General features: G+C 38.5%; 1 protein-coding gene across 2 annotated transcripts in view; it reads right to left on the minus strand.

The window, feature by feature from the left end:
- ANKRD46 (ankyrin repeat domain 46) overlaps positions 1 to 19,179 on the minus strand; it is a 68,493-nt gene extending 49,314 nt beyond the window's left edge. Inside the window, exon 1 of one of the 2 annotated variants that reach the window (XM_037803343.1) lies at positions 19,095 to 19,179. The gene's annotated coding sequence lies outside the window, so the exon portion shown is untranslated. The remainder of the gene's footprint in view (positions 1 to 19,094) is intronic. The other variant, XM_037803342.1, reaches the window with a different exon arrangement.
- Positions 19,180 to 27,085: the final 7,906 nt, after the last annotated feature.

Raw genomic sequence — 27,085 nt, forward strand, 5'->3', positions numbered from 1 at the left:
TCACAAGCAAAGAGATCCAATCAGTCATCAAAAATCTTCCCACAAATAAATGCCCAGGGCCAGATGGCTGCACAGGGGAATTCTACCAAACTTTCCAAAAAGAACTGATACCAATCTTACTTAAACTCTTTCAAAACATTGAACAAAATGGAACACTACCTAACTCATTTTATGAAGCCAACATCAATCTAATACCAAAACCAGGCAAAGATGAGACAAAAAAGGAAAACTACCGGCCAATCTCCCTAATGAATATAGATGCAAAAATCCTCAACAAAATACTTGCCAATCGAATCCAAAGACACATTAAAAAAATCATACACCATGACCAAGTGGGGTTTATTCCAGGCATGCAAGGATGGTTCAACATAAGAAAATCAATCAATGTATTACAACACATTAACAAGTCAAAAGGGAAAAATCAATTGATCATCTCAATAGATGCTGAAAAAGCATTTGACAAAATCCAAAATCCATTTTCGATAAAAACACTTCAAAAGATAGGAATTGAAGGAAACTTCCTCAACATGATAAAGGGCACATATGAAAAACCCACAGCCAGCATAGTACTCAATGGTGAGAGACTGAAAGCCTTCCCTCTAAGATCAGGAACAAGACAAGGATGCCTGCTGTCACCACTGTTATTCAACATTGTGCTGGAAGTGCTAGCCAGGGCAATCTGGAAAGACAAAGAAATAAAAGGCATCCAAATTGGAAAAGAAGAAGTAAAACTGTCATTGTTTGCAGATGATATGATCTTATATCTAGAAAACCCTGAGAAATCGACGATACAGCTACTAGAGCTAATAAACAAATTTAGCAAAGTAGCGGGATACAAGGTTAATGCACATAAATCAGTAATGTTTCTATATGCTAGAAATGAACAAACTGAAGAGACACTCAAGAAAAAGATACCATTTTCAATAGCAACTAAAAAAATCAAGTACCTAGGAATAAACTTGACCAAAGATGTAAAAGACCTATACAAAGAAAACTACATAACTCTACTAAAAGAAATAGAAGGGGACCTTAAAAGATGGAAAAATATTCCATGTTCAAGGATAGGAAGGCTAAATGTCATTAAGATGTCAATTCTACCCAAACTCATCTACAGATTCAATGCAATCCCAATCAAAATTCCAACAACCTACTTTGCAGTCTTGGAAAAGCTAGTTATCAAATTTATTTGGAAAGGGAAGATGCCTCGAATTGCTAAAGACACTCTAAAAAAGAAAAACGAAGTGGGAGGACTTACACTCCCTGACTTTGAAGCTTATTATAAAGCCACAGTTGCCAAAACAGCATGGTACTGGCACAAAGATAGACATATAGATCAATGGAATTGAATTGAGAATTCGGAGATAGACCCTCAGATCTATGGCCAACTGATCTTTGATAAGGCCCCCAAAGTCACTGAACTGAGTCATAATGGTCTTTTCAACAAATGGGGCTGGGAGAGTTGGATATCCATATCCAAAAGAATGAAAGAGGACCCCTACCTCACACCCTACACAAAAATTAACTCAAAATGGACCAAAGATCTCAATATAAAAGAAAGTACCATAAAACTCCTAGAAGATAATGTAGGAAAACATCTTCAAGACCTTGTATTAGGCGGACACTTCCTAGACTTGACACCCAAAGCACAAGCAACAAAAGAGAAAATAGATAAATGGGAACTCCTCAAGCTTAGAAGTTTCTGCACCTCAAAGGAATTTCTCAAAAAGGTAAAGAGGCAGCCAACTCAATGGGAAAAAATTTTTGGAAACCATGTATCTGACAAAAGACTGATATCTTGCATATATAAAGAAATCCTACAACTCAATGACAATAGTACAGTCGGCCCAATTATAAAATGGGCAAAAGATATGAAAGGACAGTTCTCTGAAGAGGAAATACAAATGGCCAAGAAACACATGAAAAAATGTTCAGCTTCACTAGCTATTAGAGAGATGCAAATTAAGACCACAATGAGATACCATCTAACACCGGTTAGAATGGCTGCCATTAAACAAACAGGAAACTACAAATGCTGGAGGAGATGTGGAGAAATTGGAACTCTTATTCATTGTTGGTGGGACTGTATATTGGTTCACCCACTCTGGAAGTCAGTCTGGCAGTTCCTTAGAAAACTAGATATAGAGTTACCATTCGATCCAGCGATTGCACTTCTCGGTATATACCCGGAAGATCGGAAAGCAGTGACACGAACAGATATCTGCACGCCAATGTTCATAGCAGCATTATTCACAATTGCCAAGAGATGGAAACAACCCAAATGTCCTTCAACAGATAAGTGGATAAATAAAATGTGGTATATACACACGATGGAATACTACACGGCAGTAAGAAGGAACGATCTCGTGAAACATATGACAACATGGATGAACCTTGAAGACATAATGCTGAGCGAAATAAGCCAGGCACAAAAAGAGAAATATTATATGCTACCAGTAATGTGAACTTTGAAAAATGTAAAACAAATGGTTTATAATGTAGAATGTAGGGGAACTAGCAATAGAGAGCAATTAAGGAAGGGGGAACAATAATCCAAGGAGAACAGATAAGCTATTTAACGTTCTGGGGATGCCCAGGAATGACTATGGTCTGTTAATTTCTGATGGATATAGTAGGAGCAAGTTCACAGAAATGTTGCTATATTATTTAACTTTCTTGGGGTAAAGTAGGAACATGTGGGAAGTTAAGCAGTTATCTTAGGTTAGTTGTCTTTTTCTTACTCCCTTGTTATGGTCTCTTTGAAATGTTCTTTTATTGTATGTTTGTTTTCTTTTTAACTTTTTTTTTTTCATACAGTTGATTTAAAAAAGAAGGGAAAGTTAAAAAAAAAAAAAAAAAGAAAAACAAGGAAAAAAAAAGATGTAGTGCCCCCTTGAGGAGCCTGTGGAGAATGCAGGGGTATTCGCCTACCCCACCTCCATGGTTGCTAACATGACCACAGACATAGGGGACTGGTGGTTTGATGGGTTGAGCCCTCTACCACAGGTTTTACCCTTGGGAAGACGGTTGCTGCAAAGGAGAGGCTAGGCCTCCCTATGGTTGTGCCTAAGAGCCTCCTCCCGAATGCCTCTTTGTTGCTCAGATGTGGCCCTGTCTCTCTAGCTAAGCCAACTTGAAAGGTGAAATCACCGCCCTCCCCCCTACGTGGGATCAGACACCCAGGGGAGTGAATCTCCCTGGCAACGTGGAATACGACTCCCGGGGAGGAATGTAGACCTGGCATCGTGGGATGGAGAACATCTTCTTGACCAAAAGGGGGATGTGAAAGGAAATGAAATAAGCTTCAGTGGCAGAGAGATTCCAAAAGGAGCCGAGAGGTCACTCTGGTGGGCACTCTTACGCACACTTTAGACAACCCTTTTTAGGTTCTAAAGAATTGGGGTAGCTGGTGGTGGATACCTGAAACTATCAAACTACAACCCAGAACCCATGAATCTCGAAGACAGTTGTATAAAAATGTAGTTTATGAGGGGTGACAATGGGATTGGGAAAGCCATAAGGACCACACTCCACTTTGTCTAGTTTATGGATGGATGAGCAGAAAAATAGGGGAAGGAAACAAACAGACAAAGGTACCCAGTGTTCTTTTTTACTTCAATTGCTCTTTTTCTCTCTAATTATTATTCTTGTTATTTTTGTGTGTGTGCTAATGAAGGTGCCAGGGATTGATTTGGGTGATGAATGTACCACTATGTAATGGTACTGTAAACAATCGAAAGTACGATTTGTTTTGTATGACTGCGTGGTATGTGAATATATCTCAATAAAATGAAGATTAAAAAAAAATAATAATAAAATAAAGTAGACTTGAAGACTTGAATCAAGATAAGAGATCCGTGTTCTATGAATTTATCAATGAATATCAATTATCAATTATCATTATCAATTATCCTATGAATTATTCTTTAGGATGGGCACTGGGGAAAAGATTTGTGTCTTAGGTAGGTCCTACCATTTTTTAGGGTATGATCTTGTTACACTCTCTAAGAGCCTCAATTTACTCATTTGCAAAACTGAGATAATAATGTCTGCCCTATCTACTGCACACTATTTTTTACAGAACTCTGAAAATTATAATGCAATATACAAATATAAGATTCTAGAATTTTTCTTAGTTTCCTAGTAAGAGTTCCCCTTTAGAAAGTTCAGCCTTCTTTAGGCTGAATTAAGGGCAAAAAGATTTTCATACCTTGGTAACAAGAGTTAAAGATTTCTTCCCTGCAGGAGGTCAGGGGTAAGGATAGAAGCAACTCTTAGAGCTCGGTGCTCTGCAAGAGCAGGGAAACCCAAGAAGCTAGTAACAGCACTGTACGCTAGCACACAGAGCCATTCTATAAACTGTCCTAACTGGATATCTTGCCATCACCTCAATACCACAACAGCTAAGACTTACTTCGAAACTTATTACAAAGCTACAGTGTGGTGCTGGCATGAGGACAGAAATACAGATCAACAGAATACAACTGAAAGTTCAAAGATAAATCCACACATCAAAAACCTGTTAATTTTTGACAAGGGTACCAAGTCCGTTCAATGAGGTGGGGGGATAGTTTCTTCAGCAAATGGTGCTGGGACAACTTACATGCAAAAGGATGAGTGTGGACCCTTACTTCACACCATATACAAAAATTAACTCAAAATGGATCCAAGACCTAAATGTAAGAGCCAATACTATAAAACTCTTAGAAGAAAACATAGGGAAATATCTTCAGGACCTGTAGTAGGCAATGGATTGAACTAAAACACAGGCAATAAAAAAAAAATAGATAAAATTGGGCTTCATCAGCTAGAAAACGAACAGCAAACCAATCCTAAACCAAGTAGAAGAAAAGAAATAACAAGGAATAAGCAGAAATAAATGACATAGAGAACAAAAAAACAATAGAGAGGATAAATATCAACAAAAGTTGGTTCTTTGAGAAGATCAACAAGATTGACAAGCCCCTAGATAGACTGACAAAATCAAAATGAGAGAAGACCCATATAAACAAAATAATGAATGAAAAAGGTGACATAATTGCAGATTCTGAAGAAATTTAAAAAATTATAAGAGGCTACTATGAACAACTGTATGCCAACAAACTGGATAATGTAGAGGAAATGGACAATTTCCTGGAAACATATGAACAACCTAGACTGACCAGAGAAGAAATAGAAGACCTCAACCAACCCATCACAAGCAAAGAGATCCAATCAGTCATCAAAAATCTTCCCACAAATAAATGCCCAGGGCCAGATGGCTTCACAGGGGAATTCTACCAAACTTTCCAAAAAGAACTGATACCAATCTTACTTAAACTCTTTCAAAACATTGAACAAAATGGAACACTACCTAACTCATTTTATGGAGCCAACATCAATCTAATACCAAAACCAGGCAAAGATGAGACAAAAAAGGAAAACTACCAGCCAATCTCCCTAAAGAATATACATGCAAAAATCCTCAACAAAATACTTGCAAATCAAATCCAAAGACACATTAAAAAAATCATACACCATGACTAAGTGGGGTTCATTCCAGGTATGCAAGGATGTTTCAAGATAAGAAAATCAATCAATGTATTACAATACATAAACAATTTGAAAGGGAAAAATCAAATGATCATCTCAATAGATGCTGAAAAAGCATTTGACAAAATCCAACATCCGTTTTTTGTTTTTTTTTTTTGTACCTTCTTTATTTATTTATTTATTTTTTTAATCATCATTTTATTGAGATATATTCACATACCACGCAGTCATACAAAACAAATTGTACTTTCGATTGTTTACAGTACCATTACATAGTTGTACATTCATCACCTAAATCAATCCCTGACACCTTCATTAGCACACACAAAAAAATAACAAGAATAATAATTAGAGTGAAAAAGAGCAATTGAAGTAAAAAAGAACACTGGGTACCTTTGTCTGTTTGTTTCCTTCCCCTACTTTTCTACACATCCATCCATAAACTAGACAAAGTGGAGTTTGGTCCTTATGGCATTCCCAATCCCATTGTCACCCCTCATAAGCTACATTTTTATACAACTGTCTTCGAGATTCATGGGTTCTGGGTTGTAGTTTAATAGTTTCAGGTATCCACCACCAGCTACCCCAATTCTTTAGAACCTAAAAAAGGTTGTCTAAAGTGTGCGTAAGAGTGCCCACCAGAGTGATCTCTCGGCTCGTTTTGGAATCTCTCTGCCACTGAAGCTTATTTCATTACCTTTCACATCCCCCTTTTGGTCAAGAAGATGTTCTCCATCCCACGATGCCGAGTCTACATTCCTCCCCGGGAGTCATATGGAGTCATATTCCACGTTGCCAAGGAGATTCACTTCCCTGGGTGTCTGATCCCACGTAGGGGGGAGGGCAGTGATTTCACCTTTCAAGTTGGCTTAGCCAGAGAGAGAGGGCCACATCTGAGCAACAAAGAGGCATTCAGGAGGAGACTCTTAGGCACAAATACAGGGAGGCCTAGCCTCTCCTTTGCAGCAACCGTCTTCCCAAGGATAAAACTTATGGTAGAGGGCTCAACCCATCAAACCACCAGTCCCCTATGTCTGTGGTCCCGTTAGCAACCATGGAGGTGGGGTAGGCGAATACCCCTGCATTCTCCACAGGCTCCTCAAGGGGGCACTACATCTTTTTTTTTTTTTTTCCTTGTTTGTCTTTTTTTCTTTTTTTTTTTTTTAACTTTCCCTTCTTTTTTAAATCAACTGTATGAAAAAAAAAGTTAAAAAGAAAACAAACATACAATAAAAGAACATTTCAAAGAGACCATAACAAGGGAATAAGAAAAAGACAACTAACCTAAGATAACTGCTTAACTTCCAACATGTTCCTACTTTACCCCAAGAAAGTTACATAATATAGCAACATTTCAGTGAACTTGTTCCTACTACATCCATCAGAAATTAACAGACCATAGTCATTTCTGGGCATCCCCAGAACGTTAAATAGCTTATCTGTTCTTCTTGGATTATTGTTCCCCCTTCCTTAATTGCTCTCTACTGCTAGTTCCCCTACATTCTACATTATAAACCATTTGTTTTACATTTTTCAGAGTTCACATTAGTGGTAGCATATAATATTTCTCTTTTTGTGCCTGGCTTATTTCGCTCAGCATTATGTCTTCAAGGTTCATCCATGTTGTCATATGTTTCACCAGATCGTTCCTTCTTACTGCCATGTAGTATTCCATTGTGTGTATATACCACATTTTATTTATCCACTCTTCTGCTGAAGGACATTTGGGTTGTTTCCATCTCTTGGCAATTGTGAATAATGCTGCTATGAACATTGGCGTGCAGATATCTGTTCGTGTCACTGCTTTCCGATCTTCCAGGTATATACCGAGAAGTGCAATCGCTGGATTGAATGGTAGCTCTATATCTAGTTTTCTAAGGAACTGCCAGACTGACTTCCAGAGTGGCTGAACCATTATACAGTCCCACCAACAATGAATAAGAGTTCCAATTTCTCCACATCCCCTCCAGCATTTGTAGTTTCCTGTTTGTTTAATGGCAGCCATTCTAACCGGTGTTAGAGCAACATCCGTTTTTGATAAAAACACTTCAAAAGGTAGGAATTGAAGGAAACTTCCTCAATATGATAAAGAGCATACACAGCCAGCATAGTACTCAATGGTGAGAGACTGACAGCCTTCCCTCTAAGGTCAGGAACAAGACAAGGATGCCCGCTATCACCGCTGTTACTCAACATTGTGCTGGAAGTGCTAGCCAGGGCAATCCGGCAAGACAAAGAAATAAAAGGCATCCAAATTGGAAAGGAAGAAATAAAACTGTCATTGTTTGCAGATGATATGATCTTATATCTGGAAAACACTGAGAAATTGACGATACAGCTACTAGAGCTAATAAACAAATTTAGCAAAGTAGCGGGATACAAGATTAATGCACGTAAGTCAGTAATGTTTCTATATGCTAGAAATGAAAAACCGAAGAAACACTCAAGAAAAAGATACCATTTTCAATAGCAACTAAAAAAATCAAGTACCTAGGAATAAACTTAACCAAAGAAGTAAAAGACCTATACAAAGAAAACTACATAACTCTACTAAAAGAAATAGAAGCGGACCTTAAAAGATGGAAAAATATTCCATGTTCAAGGATAGGAAGGCTAAATGTCATTAAGATGTCAATTCTACCCAAACTCATCTACAGATTCAATGCAATCCCAATCAAAATTCCAACAACCTACTTTGCAGACTTGGAAAAGCTAGTTATCAAATTTATTTGGAAAGGGAAGGTGCCTTGAATTGCTAAAGACATTCTAAAAAAGAAAAACCAAGTGGGAGGACTTACACTCCCTGACTTTGAAGCTTATTATAAAGCCACAGTTGTCAAAACAGCATGGTACTGGCACAAAGATAGACATATAGATCAATGGAATCGAATTGAGAATTCGGAGATAGAACCCCAGATCTATGGCCGACTGATCTTTGATAAGGCCCCCAAAGTCACTGAATTGGGTCATAATGGTCTTTTCAACAAATGGGGCTGGGAGAGTTGGATATCCACATCCAAAAGAATGAAAGAGGACCCCTACCTCACACCCTACACAAAATTTAACTCAAAATGGACCAAAGATCTCAATATAAAAGAAAGTACCATAAAACTCCTAGAAGATAATGTAGGAAAACATCTTCAAGACCTTGTATTAGGCGGACACTTCCTAGACTTGACACCCAAAGCACAAGCAACAAAAGAAAAAATAGATAAATGGGAACTCCTCAAGCTTAGAAGTTTCTGTACCTCAAAGGAATTTCTCAGAAAGGTTGAAGAGGCAGCCAACAATGGGAAAAAATTTTTGGAAACCATGTACCTGACAAAAGACTGATATCTTGCATATATAAAGAAATCCTACAACTCAATGACAATAGTACAGACAGCCCAATTATAAAATGGGCAAAAGATATGAAAAGACAGTTCTCTGAAGAGGAAATACAAATGGCCAAGAAACACATGAAAAAATTTTCAGCTTCACTAGCTATTAGAGAGATGCAAATTAAGACCACAATGAGATACTGTCTCACACCAATTAGAATGGCTGCCATTAAACAAACAGGAAACTACAAATGCTGGAGGGGATGTGGAGAAATTGGAACTCTTATTCATTGTTGGTGGGACTGTATAATGGTTCAGCCACTCTAGAAGTCAGTCTGGCAGTTCCTTAGAAAACTAGATATAGAGTTACCATTCGATCCAGCGATTGCACTTCTCGGTATATACCCGGAAGATCGGAAAGCAGTGACACGAACAGATACCTGCACGCCAATGTTCATAGCAGCATTATTCACAATTGCCAAGAGATGGAAACAACCCAAATGTCCTTCAACAAATGAGTGGATAAATAAAATGTGGTATATACAGATGATGGAATACTAAATGGCAGTAAGAAGGAACGATCTCGTGAAACATATGACAGCATGGATGAACCCTGAAGACATAATGCTGAGCGAAATAAGCCAGGCACAAAAAGAGAAATATTATATGCTACCACTAATGTGAACTTTGAAAAATGTAAAACAAATGGTTTATAATGTAGAATGTAGGGGAACTAGCAATAGAGAGCAATCAAGGAAGGGGGAACAATAATCCAAGAAGAACAGATAAGCTATCATGGGTAAATTTAACATTTTGGGAATGCCCAGGAATGACTATGGTCTGTTAATTTCTGATGGGTATAGTAGGAACAAGTTCACAGAATTGTTGCTATGTTAGGTAACTTTCTTGGGGTAGAGTAGGAACATGTTGGAAGTAAAGTAGTTATCTTAGGATAGTTGTCTTTTTCTTACTCCCTTGTTATGGTCTCTTTGAAATGTTCTCTTCTTGTATGTTTTTTTTTAAATTATTTTTTTAATTTTTTTATTTTTCATACAGTTGATTAAAAAAAAAAGTTATTAAAAAAAAAAAAAAACAAGGAAAAAAATATGTAGAGCCCCCTTGAGGAGTCTGTGGAGAATGCAGGGGTATTGGCCTACCCCACCTCGATGGTTGCTAATATGACCACAGACATAGGGAACTGGTTGTTTGATGCGTTGAGCCCTCTACCACAGGATTTACCCTTGGGAAGAGTGTTGCTGCAAAGGAGAGGCTAGGCCTCCCTATAATTGTGCCTAAGAGCCTCCTCCCGAATGCCTCTTTGTTGCTCAGATGTGGCCCTCTCTCTCTGGCTAAGCCAACTTGAAAGGTGAAATCACTGCCCTCCCCCCTACGTGGGATCAGACACCCAGGGGAGTGAATCTCCCTGGCAACGTGGAATATGACTCCCGGGGAGGAATGCAGACCCGGCATCGTGGGATGGAGAACATCTTCTTGACCAAAAGGGGGATGTGAAAGGAAATGAAATAAGCTTCAGTGGCAGAGAGATTCCAAAAGGAGCCGAGAGGTCACTCTGGTGGGCACTCTTACGCACAATTTAGACAACCCTTTTAGGTTCTAATGAATTAGGGTAGCTGGTGGTAGATACCTGAAACTATCAAACTACAACCCAGAACCCATGAATCTTGAAGACAATTGTATAAAAATGAAGCTTATGAGGGGTGACAATGGGATTGGAAAAGCCATAAGGACCACACTCCACTTTGTCTAGTTTATGGATGGATGAGTAGAAAAATAGGGGAAGGAAACAAACAAACAAACAGACAACGGCACCCAGTGTTCTTTTTTACTTTAATTGCTCTTTTTCACTTTAATTATTATTCTTGTTATTTTTGTGTGTGTGCTAATGATGGTGTCAGGGATTGATTTAGGTGATGAATGTACAACTATGTAATGGTACTGTGAAAAATCAAATGTACAATTTGTTTGTATGACTGCGTGGTATGTGAATGTATCTCAATAAAATGAAGATGAAAAAAAATTGGGCTTCATCAAAATTAAATACTCTTGTACATCAGAGGACATTATCAAGAAAGTGAAATGACAAACTACAGAATGGGATAAAATATTTGGAAACCATGTATCTGACAAGGGTTTAATACCCAGAATATATAAAGAACTCCTATAACTCAACAACAAAAAGACAAACAACCCAACAAAAGAAATGAGCCAAAGATTTGAACAGACATTTCTCCAAAGAAGATATTCAAATGGCCAATAAGTATATGAAAACATCAACACCATTAGCTATTAAAGAAATGCAAATTAAAACTACAATGAGACACCATTGCACACCCAGTAGGATGACAATTATTAAAAAACTGAAAATTAGTGTTGGTGAGGAAGCAGAGAAAAGGAACCCTTGTAACCTTGTCGGTGTTTTTCTTTTTTCTTTTTTTTAATTTCCCTAGCATAGTGAGAATGGTGGTTTTTCAATACGCTCTTTTGATGCTACATTGAGGGTACAGTTCTCAGCACCATCATGTAATTCACTTGTCCTCTCCTTGGTTGGATTGAGTCTAAAAGTATCACACCTATGATTTTTTTTTTTTTTTAATTTCAATCATGGTACTTTTCATTTCTAAGAGTTCTAATTGTTTCTTCATATCCATCTGCTCTTGTTACATTTGTTTTTGTTTGATAATGTCCTGTTCATTTTTAGTGAATATGAGTCCTTTAGTTATTTGAGCATAAAGACACTTTAAAGTCTTTGTTGGTTGGTGTCCTTAAATTATTCACATCAGGACTGAATTCTTGTTCCAATGCTGATACCGTTGGATAGATTTTTTCTTAACACTGGATCTTTTTCATTTATTTTGGAATTTTTGCTGCAAGCTTATTTTGTAGAAAAAGGTTTATTTGTTTTGCTCTCCACTCACTCTCCTGCCATGTCTTTCCCATCACAGTTGCATCTTCCTGGCTACCTGGAAACCCAGGTCATAACCAGGTCTTATAAAGGTGGGTTTGGGCACTTGTCTCTCAGTGATAGCAAGGTTATTACAAAGCCAGTCTCTGAGCCAAAGTTTCGCTCAGTTTCTGTCTGTGAGATTGTGTCTGTGTCCTTCTACCTGTGAAGGTAGGAGGCTCAGCTTATTTAAGCCATTAGAATCAGGCAGCAGTCAAGAGCAGTTTTGCTGGGCCTCCTTTTATGTTGAGGGAATCTCTACCCAAGTCTCTGACTTCAAGGAGTAAGTCTTACTCCAGTTCTCTGTCTTGTATGGAACACCTTTTAATCTCTTATTAGCTAACAGGAGCCAAATTCCTGACTGCCAATGCCCACTTCTAGAACTGCTAGTCTACTGAGATGTTTAACTTTTTTATGATTCTGACTACGTCTTTTTTGGTCTTAACTTTTTCTATTTCATTAACTATTCCCATGTGCCAAAACATGAACTTACTGTACCATCTTGATCAAAAATCAGTATCTTTTTCATTTGCTCAGATGCCCGGTGCCACTGTAGTAGACATGATTGGTTATCTACACAGAAACTATTTCTACCTTTTCCATCCCTTCAATACCAATACTACTACTCTTCTCTGCCTATGTGTTTTGAAGGGCTGGGACCTGATTATCTCTAGCTGTGTAGCATATTCCATCCCCATAGCAGTAGTGATTTATTTAAGAGGTGGGCATGTGACCAGCCCAATAACACTCTTGCTTAGTATGCTAAAGCACATATTTCCTTTTTTTCCTGAAAATACAGTATGTAAATATACATCTGAAATTGCTTTAGTAATTTTAATACATATTTCATAGATGGATAGACAGATGAATGGATGGGTACCAAGCACATGGAGTAAGGCAGAACAGAGAAATAGAGCTAAGCCTTGATCAATCCTTGCCTGCAGCTCATCCTAATGCTGGAATTTTCAAATACAAGAATCAATAAACCCCCTTTTATTTAGACAGTTTAAAATAGGTTTTCTGTTACTTAGAACAAAATATCTTTAAACAATGTAGAACCTGAAGGAGTCATTTCATAGTTTTACTACCAGATACCTACTGTTATATGCTTCTGTTATTGCTTTCTAAAAAGAGGGGAAATTGCTTGTGTTAATCTTTCAGCAAAAGAGGAAGGTCAAAGGAAAGGTGGGGTGCAATGATATCTATTTCTCTTGGAGATGGATTAGAATTAAGGCTTAAAAAATCTCTTATTAAATCTCTTGTTAAAATAGCTCAGGAGAATGAGAGTTGATTGAGAGCTGGGTAAATTCTAGGAACTGACCAAGGAGATAACCTGAAGAACAAGTTGAAAGAAACTCTGAATAAACAAGTGATATAAAAATAAGTGCACTGTAGGAAAACTCTTTTACAGCAAAACCACAATTTTTGTTTTGAGTTTTGAAGGAAAAAATTGGCCTAACAGTCAACATGGAAAACATAGCCAAATGATGGTGGCAGGGACAGAGAGACAGATTTAAATTAAAGCAGTACTACCATTTGGGTACTGGAAAAAGTGGATGATATTGGGACTAAAATTGCCACCAAACTTAAAAGACCCAGATAAACCGTTCCAATAAAGTCACACTAAGGAAAATACTTTTGAAATTAAACTTAAGTGAAAGGGAAAAAAGACATAATGCATAAGAGAAAATATGTTATTATTTGGTAGTTTTAATAATTCAGCTTAAAAAGAAAAATATAGCAGAGTACCTAATCTCCTAAAGACCTAGTATGGAAAAGGTAGGTAAGTAAATCGTTTATGTTCTTGAATTTGTTTCGAACCGACTTGGTATCATTCCTTATATATCAAACAATGTGCACATGTCTTTCAGCTGATTGTATTCAGAAATTTACTGAAAGCTTTAGAATACACAAATAGATCAATGAAACAGAATAGAGAGCCCAGAAATAGATCCACACAAGTATAGTCAACTGGTTTTTGATAAAGGAGTAAAGGCAATTCAAAGGAGAAAGGGTAGTCTTTTCAACAAATGGTGGTAGAACAAAATGCAAAAAAAAAAAAAAAAAAAAGAATCTAGACAAAGACCTTACACTTTCACAAAAATTAACTCAAAATGAATCACAGACTTAAATATACAATGGGAAACTCTAAAACTTATAAGCCTCTTTCTGGTGTAAGGAAAATGTTGAAAAATAGACTAAGGTGATGAATGCACAACTATATGATGGTACTATGAACAGCTGATTGTACACCATAGATGTCTGTATGGTATGTGACTATATCTCAATAAAACTGAATTAAAAAAAAATTTATAAGCCTAGGAAAAGACGTTCAGCACAATACGTCATTCGGGAACAGCAAATTAAAACAACGTGATACCATTACACACCTGTTGGAATGGCTAAAACACCATCGAATGCTGGCAAAGATGTAGAACAACAGAAATTCATTCATTGCCGGTAGGAATCTAAAATGGTACAGCCATTTGAAACAGTTTGGCAATTTCTTACAAAGCTAAATATAAGCTTAACATATGATCAAAAAATCATGTTCTCAGGTATTTAGCCAAACGAGCTGAAAACTTATGTCCACACATGAACTTGCACAAATATTTACAGCAGTTTTATTCATAATTGCCAAAAACCGGAAGCAACCATAATGCCTTTTAATAGGTGAATGGATAACAAACATTATCCAGCAATAAAAAGAAATGAGCTATTAAGCCGTGAAAAGATGTGGAAGACCCTAAAATGCACATTGCTAAGTTAGAGAAGTGAGTATGAAAAGCTACATGCTGTGTTGTACCAACTATATGACATTCCGGAAAAGGCAAAGCTCTAGACACAGTAAAATGATCAGTGGTTGCCAGAGGTGGGGTGGGGTGGAAGTGAGGGGGGTTGAATAGGTAGAGCACAGGGGATTTTAGAGCAGTGAAACTATTCTGTATAATACTGTAATGGTGGATATATGACATTACGCATTTGTCAAAACCCACAGAACTGTACAACATAAAAAACCCTAACGTAAGCTATGGACGTTAATTAATAATAATGTATCAATATTGGTTCATCAATTATAACAAACATATCATACAAACCGTTAATAAGAGGAGAAATTGGGGGGAGAGAGGTTGGGAGGGGGTACAGGGAAACACTGTACTTTCTGCTTAATTTTACTACAAACCTAAAACTGCTGTAAAAAATAAAAGTCTATTAATAATTTTTAAAAAGTATTGCTTATTGGATAGCTGAATACACACAAATATCTGTATTTGATTTCTTTGGCACATGACAGCTAGGGGCAAGAAAACTGCTTTTTTTGGTCAAAATAGGTGTACGTCTATTGTTTATGTTCATGTCATGTTGCGTATGCTTTGGTTTTAGAATTGTCTTGCTTCTCCGATAATGTACTAGCAAAATAGAAGTTAAATTATTTAAGGTTTGTAAACACTGGCTTGGAGGAAGCACTAAAAATCCCAGTGAACACAGAGAATCTTCAGAATAATTGAATAACACTATAAAAAAAGAACAAGTATCTATTTATTTGGAAATTAGCTGTTTCTTTGAATATCACTGATTTTTATTTTTAGATATAAAGCTTAAGTAAGTTGATAACTTTTATGTCTGAAAACTGGTTTGGAAACAAAGTGTCTTATTACAAAGATAAAACCATGAAATAAAGTACTAATAATACCAAAAAAATAAATTTAAATGAGTAAATGTTACTTTTAAAAATCTTTTACAAACAGCACAACAGTCTTTTATGGAATGCCTACACAAAATCCAATCCTCTATTAGAAGAGATTTAGAAAAAATCTTTGGTAGAATTGGACAGATAAGACAAATCCAGTGATTACAATGACAGTCTCAAAAGTTCTTTCATTTTTAAAGGATGAATAGCAAAAGAAAGTCAACATGGAATCAACGAAAAACTCCTGCCTCATAAGAGAAAAAGCAAATGGTGCTATGTGGAGAAAAGCATACAACAGAAAATTATTTATCAGAGAGAAACTATCCAGAAAAATCTTGTGCTCTCAGAAATACACAAAAAATTAACTCCAATTGAGGGAAAATAGTACTAGAAGCATACCGGGATAAGAAAAGACTATAAATTAAATAAAAACACAACAGAAATTTAAATTCAAATTGTAAGCAGTAAGGAACAGAACAAATCAAACTGGTAATCAAAGGGCCTAATTTAAGAAGCTAAACAGAAGAAAAGAAAAAAGTTAAAAAGGATGTGCAAGATGATAGTTACAGACACTAGAAAACAGATCCAACCCATGAAAAACTCCCAGAGGGAAAAATAAGAAGAAAACAAAAGGCACAAACTTAAGAAAACACTTTTCTTGGCTAAAAAAAAGATTTTAACCTGTAGACTGAAGGACTCATCATATTCCATATAAAATTAGTAGATTAAAAAATAAGTAGATATAACCCTAAACATTGAAATATTTTATTTCAACATTTTATAAACGATAGACAAGTGTTGTTTTATCTTGTAATTTATGAATTAATGTTTATAACAGAAATTACATATGCCAGCATTGTCAGTACTTAATACCACCGAGGGCATACTTAATAAATCCTGGTCTAAATTTGTGTATATGTGGTGTGTTTGGGTTTTGTAGCACCTTTAAGTTAATTTTGTAACCTAGAGAAAGAACAAAGGTAAGTGACAAAGATCATGCCCCACCAAAGCTATTTATGGGCCCTGAAATATACTATGTAAAAAAGACAGGCCTTGCTGTGTATTGGTACTGAGAGTTAATTATACATTATTATTAGAAGTAACAGTAGTTTAGTTATTTTATTTCCACCAGCCATTGATAAAAATTATCCAAGTCCAGTTGCTAAGTGGGTGAAGTCGGAAAAACAAATTCTTTACTTTGGGAATGACTACATGGCTTTCAAATAATTAATATAAGAAAATTTACAACTAATTTACAACTAATCTCCTCTGAAGAGTTGTCCGTACTTTCAATCTCCAAATCGTCTCCCCCAATGGACCTAGAAGATGGCTGCTTCTTACTACCTCTGTTGCTACCACCTGTTCTAAGCCAACCTCCCAACTTGCCCCCACAATTGATTCTCAACACAGCAGCCAGACTGATCCTTAAAATCCTTAAGTCAGATCATGTTACGCCTCTGCTCAGAACCTCCAACCACCTCCCTCCTCTCAGGGTAAAAGTCAGTCTTTTCCAGGACCCATTATGTCTCTAACCTCATTCCTCCCTCCCTTTGCTCAAAGCCACTGGCCTCCTTGCTGGCTCTTCAACTAGACCACTGGGGTTCTACCTCTGGGCTTTTACACTTGCTCTTCTCTCTGCCTGTTATGCTCAGCCCTTAGAAATTTAAATCCAAATTGTCCCACACTCCTTCAGGTTTTGCTCAAGTCATCTTCATGACACCTTTCCTTACTATCTACATCCGTTCCTTCCCTGGCACACACTATCCTCCTTTCTTACTATATTCTTCTTATTAGCAACTGCTTCTATCGGATCAGATACATTTCTAAAAATACTTGTTTATTGTTCCCACTCTCATTTTTCTCCAGTGGAATGTTAGCTCCATAAGGACAAGAATTTTGTCTTGTTTCGTTTACTCTTATATCCCCAGTATTTAAACAATACCTGGCCATGGAAGGCACTCAATCTATATTTGCTATAAGAATACTAAATATTAAATGTGTAAATATTAAATATGTAAATATTAAATATGTAAACTCTTATAAAACTCAGAGATTCTGGACACTATAAAATCTAACCTCTTTCCACACTGGGAAATAAAATTTCCCTTCTGACACTGATAGGGACTGTGAAAATTCTTGAATACCTTCCATAGTAAGTAAATCAATTTGCTCTCTATAAAATGCCCCAAATCTCTTCATTCTTCAATACCATTCATGCATTTTATAAAATATTAATTTACTGTCACAGAAAAATCTTTAGTCTTTAGTATTGCTATCATAATACTGCAAAGGCAAAGTGAACTCACTAAAAAATGGTACCAAAACACAAATATTGAAGAAAAGGAATGAAGCTCATTAACAACCAAATAAACACATTTCTATTTCAAATCAAACTGTTTTGGAGTAGTGAGGGCCTGTTAATAAAATAAAGTTTATTATCACTATAATCCTTAATAAGCAAACATTTTTATTAAACTCTTTTTAAGTTAAAAAGAAGTTGATAAAGGACTCTTACTTACAGCCATGAAAACTAAACCTAAGAGAAATCAGTTCAGGCCACAAAAGAAAATAACAAACCAGAAAAAAATCGTATAGATCACTATCATGTTTAGACAGGTAACAGAAGAAGGGACACTGGAGTAAAGGAGGTGAGGTTCAAATTCCAGCTCACCCTATGCTAGGTGTCTGACCTCGGACAAGTTAATTAGATGCTCCCTGCCTTGGTTTCCCTATCTGTAAATGGAAATGGTACCTCACAGGGCTGCTGCAAGGATTAAATAAAATACGGTATTTAAAGCAGTCAGCACAATGTCTGACATATAGTAAGCACTAAAGAAAGCTATTACTGTGATATAAAGATAATTCCCACACCAGATATTACAGTTTTTTAAGGTATATGGCTCCTTAGTATCACTGTTATTTTTTAAAGAGTGAGAAGTGTTACTATTCAATGGTATATTTTTAATCGCATTATGTTCTGTAGCCAATTCTGAACACTGTGAAACGTTTTAAACATTTTTTTTTCTCGAAGCAGACCATCGTGTTGATAAATCTGGACAGAAAACAATCTGCCTCTTAGCATTGCATGTTAATTAAGAATGGAAGTTTGTGGTTACCTGAGCCCTAACTGGAAGATGGACAAATCCTGTCTTTTAACACGGGAACCTGGGAGCCATGTACCATTCTGGATGGTTCACTCACTACTCAACAACCTCTGTTTACGCCTAAGCTGCGGGTTCCTTACAATGTGCCAGGTACTCTGTGCTAAAGCTGCCAAAGCGCCCGTTCCGTCCTGGCCTAGCAAACAGACATCCGCTAGGGGCATTCCCTCTGGCCTCCCGATTATCCGCGAGCGCACCCCGCCGCGGCCTGCCAATCCAGGCTAACACCCTCCGACAGACAACCACAGCGTTCACCCGCAAGAGCCAACAAGAACCCTCGCAGGCCTTTTCCCGGCCGGGATCAGCAGTGCAGCCCGCAAGGAAACCACCCCAGACTCGCGACGGACCGCCCGGCTCCCTCCTTCGGGGTCGCCGGAGGAAGGATCAGTGGCTTCTGCCCCGAGGCCGCCCACGGGCGTCGGCCCAGGTACCTGTGACTCCAAGGAGCAGCAACACCGGCGTGGCAGCGGCAGAGGCTGCAGCAGCAACGGCGACGGCGGCAGCAGTGGGCGGAGGGCAGGGGAGGGGCGGACCACAGAGACACGCGGAGTCCCGGCTGGGCTAGAGCGGCATTGCGCAGCAGCAGCCGGCGCGCCCCCTGGCGACCCGCAGCCAGCACGGCGGCAAGGCCTGCTCTGGGTCAGAGACTGAGGGTGAACCTGCTTTGAATGAGAACCCCGTGGGAACTGAAGAGTGGGAAAGTACCAAAACTGTGGCTCTGGGAGAAGAGAAAGACCTAGAAGAGGTTTCTCCAGTCTGAACCTGGTAGCATTTACGTTCTTTCCTAAATATCCACCCAACCCCTTTAGGCTAAATGAAGGCTTCAAAGGCAAGGACAATTTTATTAAGTGCTATAGTCATCAATTACTAGTTGCCGGCCACTATGTAGATCTGCTATCTAACCCAAATGTTAGTAAAGGCAACTGATGGCTGACTGTTCTGATGCTAAAATATGACCCTCATTTTATTATTTAAAAAACAATTTGATGGAGTCAAGAGGTCATTCTGAGATAACTCTTATGTATTATACAGATATCCCTCTTTAGTTTTTAGTTTATCAGAATAGTTAGAAGGAAATAGCTGAAACTGTTGAACTGCAATCCAGTATCCTTGATTCTTGAAGATGAGTGTATAACTATATGGCTTATATGGTGTGACCGTGTGATAGTGAAAACCTATGACTCACACTCCCTTTACCCAGTGTATGGACAAATAAGTAGAAAAATGGGGACAAAAAGTAAATGACTAATATGGGGGAAGAGGGGTATGGATGTTTTGAGTGTTCTTTTTATTTTTATTCTTATCTTTATTTTTTGAAATAATGAAAATGTTCAAAAATTGGTTGTGGTGATGAATGCAACAACTATATGACGATACTGTGAACCATTGTTTTAGGATAATTGTATGGTGACTATATTTCAATAAAAAAACAGTAAAAAAAATCATTTGATCCTTCATGCATGTAAAGCTCTAACTACATTCAAATCAATACTTTAAAAAAAAAAAATTTGAATGCTTCCATTCCACTTTTTAGGATTCTTTAACTAAATGCAATGTGCATGAACCGGCAAAGCAAACAAAATGTGCTGGAGGTGGGGGGATGGGAAGCTCATTTACTGGAAACGTTCCTTCACACAAAATGTTTTATTTGTTTGTTTTAGTTTACCAGCTTAGGTCCAACAGCCAAGAAAACTTCCCTGCACAATTATCATCTGTCCTCTGAACTCTGTCACCACTTACTCAAGGAAAGCCACAGTGTAGGATGTTTGGCATCCAGCCATGCAAGGGCTCTCTACTCAGTTTAGAAAAGTTTCTTGAAGGGTAACAAGTCCTTATGAGTAATGATAATGTGAATGTTTAGGAGTATTGTCATATGTGAAAGAGCAAACCTCTATCAAATTTCTTTCATTTAAGAACTGAAAGATTTCAGAGCATTTCACATTTTCTTGTGCTATTCATAAATACAAAATACTCTTTGAATTGATGACACTTACTAGACAATTTGTCATGGATGCCCTCCCTAAGGTGGTGTATTGGGTTTATACTATCTTCACTGATGCCCACAAATCATGTCAAATCAGCAAGAAATTTAAACCTTTTCCCAATGTGTTCATATGACTCATTCTTTTTCATTAATTGGTTTATAAAACAATCTAAAAGCTTATTCATTATTTCTGTTCAAATTTCTCTCTTCCTCATGAATTCCTCTTCTTTTCTTCATGAATTACTGCTTTAGTTGATCTCAAAAAATTTAGGCACAGATGAGGTTAAGGGAATAAGCTGCATGCTACACACATTCTGTGACTCCATGTCACCACACCTGGGGACTTGTGCACAATAAGCAATAGGAGGAGAACCTAAAATGGCGGCTAGGTGAGACAGGGCAAAAAAACACCTCTGTGAAAAATGCTAGATAAAAACCAGAAGGTGACCCAGAATACCAGTTTCAGCGATGCACCAGCTGGACAAGGTCTGCTAGAACCACAGGGGCCGTGCACTTGGTGAAACCGGGAGTCTGCATTCTGAAACCAGTGAGTAAGCTGGCTGAAAGACGCGCTGCGGTGTGGGTAAGCTGGGAGTCGGCGTTTGGAGACTGACTGGTTCTCTTAAAAAAAAAAAAAAAGGAAGGGAAAAACCCAGGAGCGGCTGCAGTTGTGATGGTGGGAACTGCGCAGTGAAGCACGGCAGGAATGGGCTGAGCCGGCCTCTCAGTGTCTGGAGTGGAGGATAGCCTGCTGCAGATTCCCTCAGGGTCAGGGGAGTGGAGGGGAGAGCCGGAAAGAGAAAGAAACCCCGCAGCTTGCAGCTGGTTCCCGGTGGGCTGGAGACACTCCTGCCTGGGGCTGTGCCCACAGCCCAGAGCCACGCCAGTCGTCCCGGAGCTGAGAAGGAGGAACTGTGTGTGGGAGAGGGAGGGGTTGAGACACCCCATTCAGCCATCTTTGCATCAGGCTGAGAGCACCCCTGCACGGCCCAGTGGCCCGGGGCTTCCCTTGAGGGACGGCGCATACTTGTGACGTAGCACAGCCTTCCCTCAGCAGAGGCCCTGGAGGATCACAGCTGAGAAGGGGGGCCCACTTGGAAAACTGAGGGACGCTATGTCAATGCCAGTGGTTTGTGGGTCAGCGACAGAGAGGGTCTGGGGCAGAACTGAAATGAAGGCTTAGAATCTCCAGGAACATCTGGGGGGTTTGAATATTAAAGCTGCCCTGCCTCCCTAGCCACCTGGACACACGCCCCACATTCAGGGCGGACGGCTCCAGCAACACACCCAAACTGAGTTCACCAACTGAACCCCACAAGAATCATTTCCCCACACACCACAAGGACAAAGTTGAGGAGAAGTGACTTGAGGGGTACAGGTGACTTGCAGACGCCATCTTCTGGTTAGTTAGAGAAAGTGTACATCACCAACTTGTATTCCTGAAAAATTAGATTGGTATTTTTTTTTACAACTCAAAAGAACCCTGTCAAGCAAAGCAAATGCCAATAGGCCAAACACAACAGAAAATCTTAATGCATATGCTAAAACTAGACGACATGGAGAACCCAATCCCAAACACCCAAATCAAAATATCAGAAGAGACACAGTACTTAGCACAATTAATCAAAGAACTACAATTGAGGAATGAAAACATGGCAAAGGATATAAAGAACATGAAGAAGACCATGGCCCAGGATATAAGGGACATAAAGAAGACCCTAGAAGAGCATAAAGAAGAAATTACAAGAGTAAATAAAAAAATAGAAGATCTTATGGAAATAAAAGAAACTGCAGGCCAAATTAAAAAGACTCTGGATACTCATAATACAAGATTAGAGGAAGTTGAACAACAACTCAGTGTCCTAGAAGTCCACAGAACAAAAAATGAAAGAACAAAAGAACGAATGGGGAAAAAAAAATCAAAAAAATCAAAATGGATCTCAGGGATACGATAGATAAAATAAAACGTCGAAACTTAAGACTCATTGGTGTCCCAGAAGGGGAAGAGAAGGGTAAAGGTCTGGAAAGAGTATTCAAAGAAATTGTTGGGGAAAACTTCCCAAACCTTCTACACAATATAAATACACAAAGCATAAATGCCCAGCGAACACCAAATAGAATAAATCCAAAAACCCACTCCAAGACATATTCTGATCAGACTGTCAAATACTGAAGGGAAGGAGCAAGTTCTGAAAGCAGCAAGAGAAAAGCAATTCACCACATACAAAGGAAACAACATAAGACTAAGTAGTGACTACTCAGCGGCCACCATGGAGGCGAGAAGGCAGTGGCATGACATATTTAAAATTCTGAGAGAGAAAAATTTCCAACCAAGAATATCCAGCAAAACTCTCCTTCAAATGTGAGGGAGAGCTTAAATTTTTCACAGACAAACAAATGCTGAGTTTGCCAATAAAAGACCTGCCCTGCTTCAGATACTAAAGGGAGCCCTACCAACAAAGAAACAAAGAAAGGAGAAAGAGATATAGAGAATTTTAACAGACATATATAGAACCTTACATCCCAAATCACCAGGACACTCATTTTTCTCTAGTGATCATGGATCTTTCTCCAGAATGGACCATATGCTGGGACATAAAACAAGCCTCAATAAATTAAAAAAAAAAAATGAATATATTCAAAGCACATTCTCTGACCACAATGGAATACAAATAGAAGTCAATGATTTTTTAATTGTAACTCCACTATTTACTTCCTACATGATATAAAATACACAAACTCTAATGACAAATCAGTGGTTTTGAACTCAATGTAAAATATGTAATTTTTGACAAGAACTGTATAAAGGTGGGGGAATGGAGGAGTATAGGAACATAGTTTATGTGTCCTATTGAAGTTAAGTTGGTATCAAAGAAAAACAAGATTGTTATGGATTTAAGAGGCTGATTTTAAGCCCCACAGTAAACACAAAGAAATTATCAGAGAATATGACCATAGAGATGAAAAGTAGAGTATGGGTTAAGAGAAATGGGGGAAGGGGCAATGGGGAGTTAAGAAATGAGTGTAGGGTTGCTGTTTGAGGTGAAGAGAAATTTCTAGTAATGGATGGTGGGAAACAGATAGCATTACAACATTCTAATTGTGATTAATCCCACTAATGGAATGGTAGGGAGGGGGTGGAATGGGAAGATTTAGGCTGTATATATGTTTCCACAATTGAGAAAAAAAAAAAAAAAGAAGGCAGTCTAAATAGATGACAATTGAATGCCAAGGATGATCCTGGATGGGATCTGAGGATGGAGGACAGGAGGCTCAAAGGGACACAGTTGAGACACAAGTTAAAAAAAAAAAAAAAAGGAAATACAGAATGTAAGCTTTGTATCAATGTTGAATCTCTTGTACTTCTTAGCTGCATTTAATGGGATTGCATAAAAGAATATTCTTGTTCATGGGAATTGTATATGTGAATTATAGTGTTTGTTCAAGGATGTGTGCAGCTTGTTCTCATATGTTCAGAAGACAGAGCAATAGATGATGGATGATAGGGAGGGAGGGAGGGAAAGAAATAGCAGTGTGACAGCATGTTAAATTTGGTGGATTGGGGTATCAGGGGAGGGAGGTCAGGGTATGCTGGAGTTCTGTGTATGGGCTTTGTATTGTTTTTGCAAGTGTTCATATAACTTTGAATTTATTTCAAAATAAAATTTTTAAAAAAATTGATAAAAAAATAAGCAATAGGAGTGTTCATGGAAGCCACTCCTACACTCCAGCAATAACTTAGCACTATGTGGAAGTGACCATAAACCACATAATATACCCTACTAAATGCAAACCAAAGTATCCCCAACTGCACTTCTGCTTAGCCAGACCCCCAAAATGCTTGTAGCCGTTCCAGTGCTACTCATCAAGAGAGGAAGAGTGCCTTGGGAAGTCTGAGTGGAAAGAAACAGCAGTGTTAATCAATTACAGTTAAAATATTTTAATTTTGGAAACTTTACAAAAACATATGACCACCTGAACACATTGCTAAAATCCTCCCCAGAGCCATGGAAGTATCCTGTACAAGGCAGGACTGTATTAGTTTCATATTACTGCTGTAACAAATGAGCACAAACTTAATGGTGAATTTATTGTCTTACAGTTCTGGTGGTCAGAAGTCTGGAACCAGTTTCACTGGGCTAAAATCACGATGTAAACAGCATTGCATACCTTCTGGAAGCTCTAGGGGAGAATCTGTTTCTTTGCCTTTTCCAGCTGTTAGAGGTTGCCTACATTCTTTGGCCCATGGCCCCTCCCTCCATCTTCAAAGGTAGCAGTGAAGCATCTTCCCTCCTCTTTGATGTCTGCTTCCATCCTTCCTCTCTGACCCTCCTGCCTCCTTCTTGCAAGGACGTTTGTGATTACATTGGGCCCACCAAGATAATCCAGAATAATGTTCCCATATCAAGATCCTTAACTCAATTACATCTGCAAAGTCCCTTTTGCCATGTGTGGTAACACAATCACAGGTGCTAGGGGCTGGGACGTGGACATCCTTGGGCAGGTGGCATTATTCAGCCCACCACAAGGGCCCTGAAGCTTAAGCTTCATTCTCTTCAGGTAAATCTGCCTCTGCTGCCTTGTTACCAAAATCTATTTGGTCTTGAGTTCTGACTGCAAAAGTTCCAAAGGAGAAGACTATCTGTAATTATAACTGGAATAAGTGTTAAGAAGAAAAAGAGGAGAGATGATATGGGGTCAAGCAATATGAGACCTAATTTAGAAGGAAGGGAAGCGATGTCTTTGAATAAGTGATAGTTAATCTGAGACCCCAGGGGTTAATTATGTATTGAACAAGGGAAGTTTTCCAGACAGAGAGGACAGTATATGTGGCCTATGGATGGTGGTATCAGAAGGGCAGTGTGGCTGAGTCTGAGTCGAGGTGAGAGAAGAGTACAAGATGAGGTTGGACAGAAGTAGGTGCCAGTTCATGCATGACTCTGTAAACACATTAAAGAGCCTGAATTTTTTTATCTTAAGCATAATGGAAAGTCACTGAACGGTTAGGTTTGGATAAGCTTGGAGATTGAGATGGTCTGATTAAAGCTTCAGCTGCTGTGTGAAGAATGGATCAGAAAAGGGCATGAGAGAAGCAAGGTGATCAGTTAGGAGGCTCCTGTGATAATCAAGACAGATAATGAAGGCTTGGACTACAGCAATGATTTTTGGAGACATTTTGGTTATCACAACTGGGATATGTGGGGGGAGGGGGCTGGGGGTGGGAGTGACTACTGGCATTTAGTGGATAGAAGCCAGAGATATGGCTAAACATCCTACAATGTACAGCCCCCTCCCCTCCACACACACACAGACATTGCAAAGAATGATCCAGCCCAAAATGTCAACTGTGCCAAGCTTAAGAAATCCTGGACTAGAATGAAGACAGCAGAATTTGAGAGTGCGATTAGTGGACAGATTTGAGATATGTTTTGTAGGTAGAATCACCAGGATTTGGTAATAGAATGGATGTAGGGAATGAGAGAGTACCAAGGTTCTGCTTGGGACTCTGACTTAATCAAACTGGTGGCTGTTGGTGCATTTTGCTGACGTAGAGTGAATGGAAGGGCAGATTTAAGCAGGAAGATCCAAAGTTCAGTTTGAGACACATTAGGAAAAGGCCAAGTGGTCAGAGGAAGGGTGGCCAAGAAATACACAGTTGGGAGTTAGCATCTGAAGCCATGGAGTGGATGAATTTGCGTTGGGAGATTATATAGTGTGAGGAATGCCCAGGCCAAATAGAGAGGAACGAGGTGTTTAAAGAACAGGCAGAGAGTCACATCTACTTAAAATCTTCTATTTTGCCACATAGATGAGTTTGTTCTCTAAACACACTCATACTAAAATGACATTCTGATTTAAAGAAGCCACAAAGTGACTGAAAAGGTTGAGCATTGTCAAGGGTGCCAAAAAATGTTTCAAGGAACATGGCATGCTGTTGAATTTGCTGTTTTGGCAACTCCTTTGAAGGCTTCTTGGTAGCAGAGTTTTATATTATAACTTTATATCCCCAATATAAGAACTTTAATTTTTTTATATTGTTCTTTACCAGAAAAACAAGAAGTTTTAGGAAGGAAAGGAGGAAACTCTGAATGTCCTTAAAGTTAGCAACAGCTGGTATCTATTCATTCATTCATTCAAAAAATATCCACAAGTATTTCTGAGCACCCATTATATGCCAAATATTCTAGACACTGGGGATAGAGCAAAGAACAAAACAGACCAAGAAACCCTGCCCTCATGTGGCAAACATTTTAGTGGGTGAGAGAAACAAATCAGTGAAAACATAGCTTGCCAGATCACTGTAAGTGCTGTGAAGAAGAATGAAATGGGAAGGAGGGTGAGGGAGTGTGGAGAGGGTTTGTGTGAGTGCTCCAGCACCTGTTTTGGGAGACAAGAGTCTGGGGGATGAGAGATGATGATCTGTGCATCCTCAGCTTC

Source organism: Choloepus didactylus, chromosome 14 (assembly GCF_015220235.1).
Source record: "Choloepus didactylus isolate mChoDid1 chromosome 14, mChoDid1.pri, whole genome shotgun sequence".
Lineage (NCBI taxonomy): Eukaryota > Metazoa > Chordata > Mammalia > Pilosa > Megalonychidae > Choloepus > Choloepus didactylus.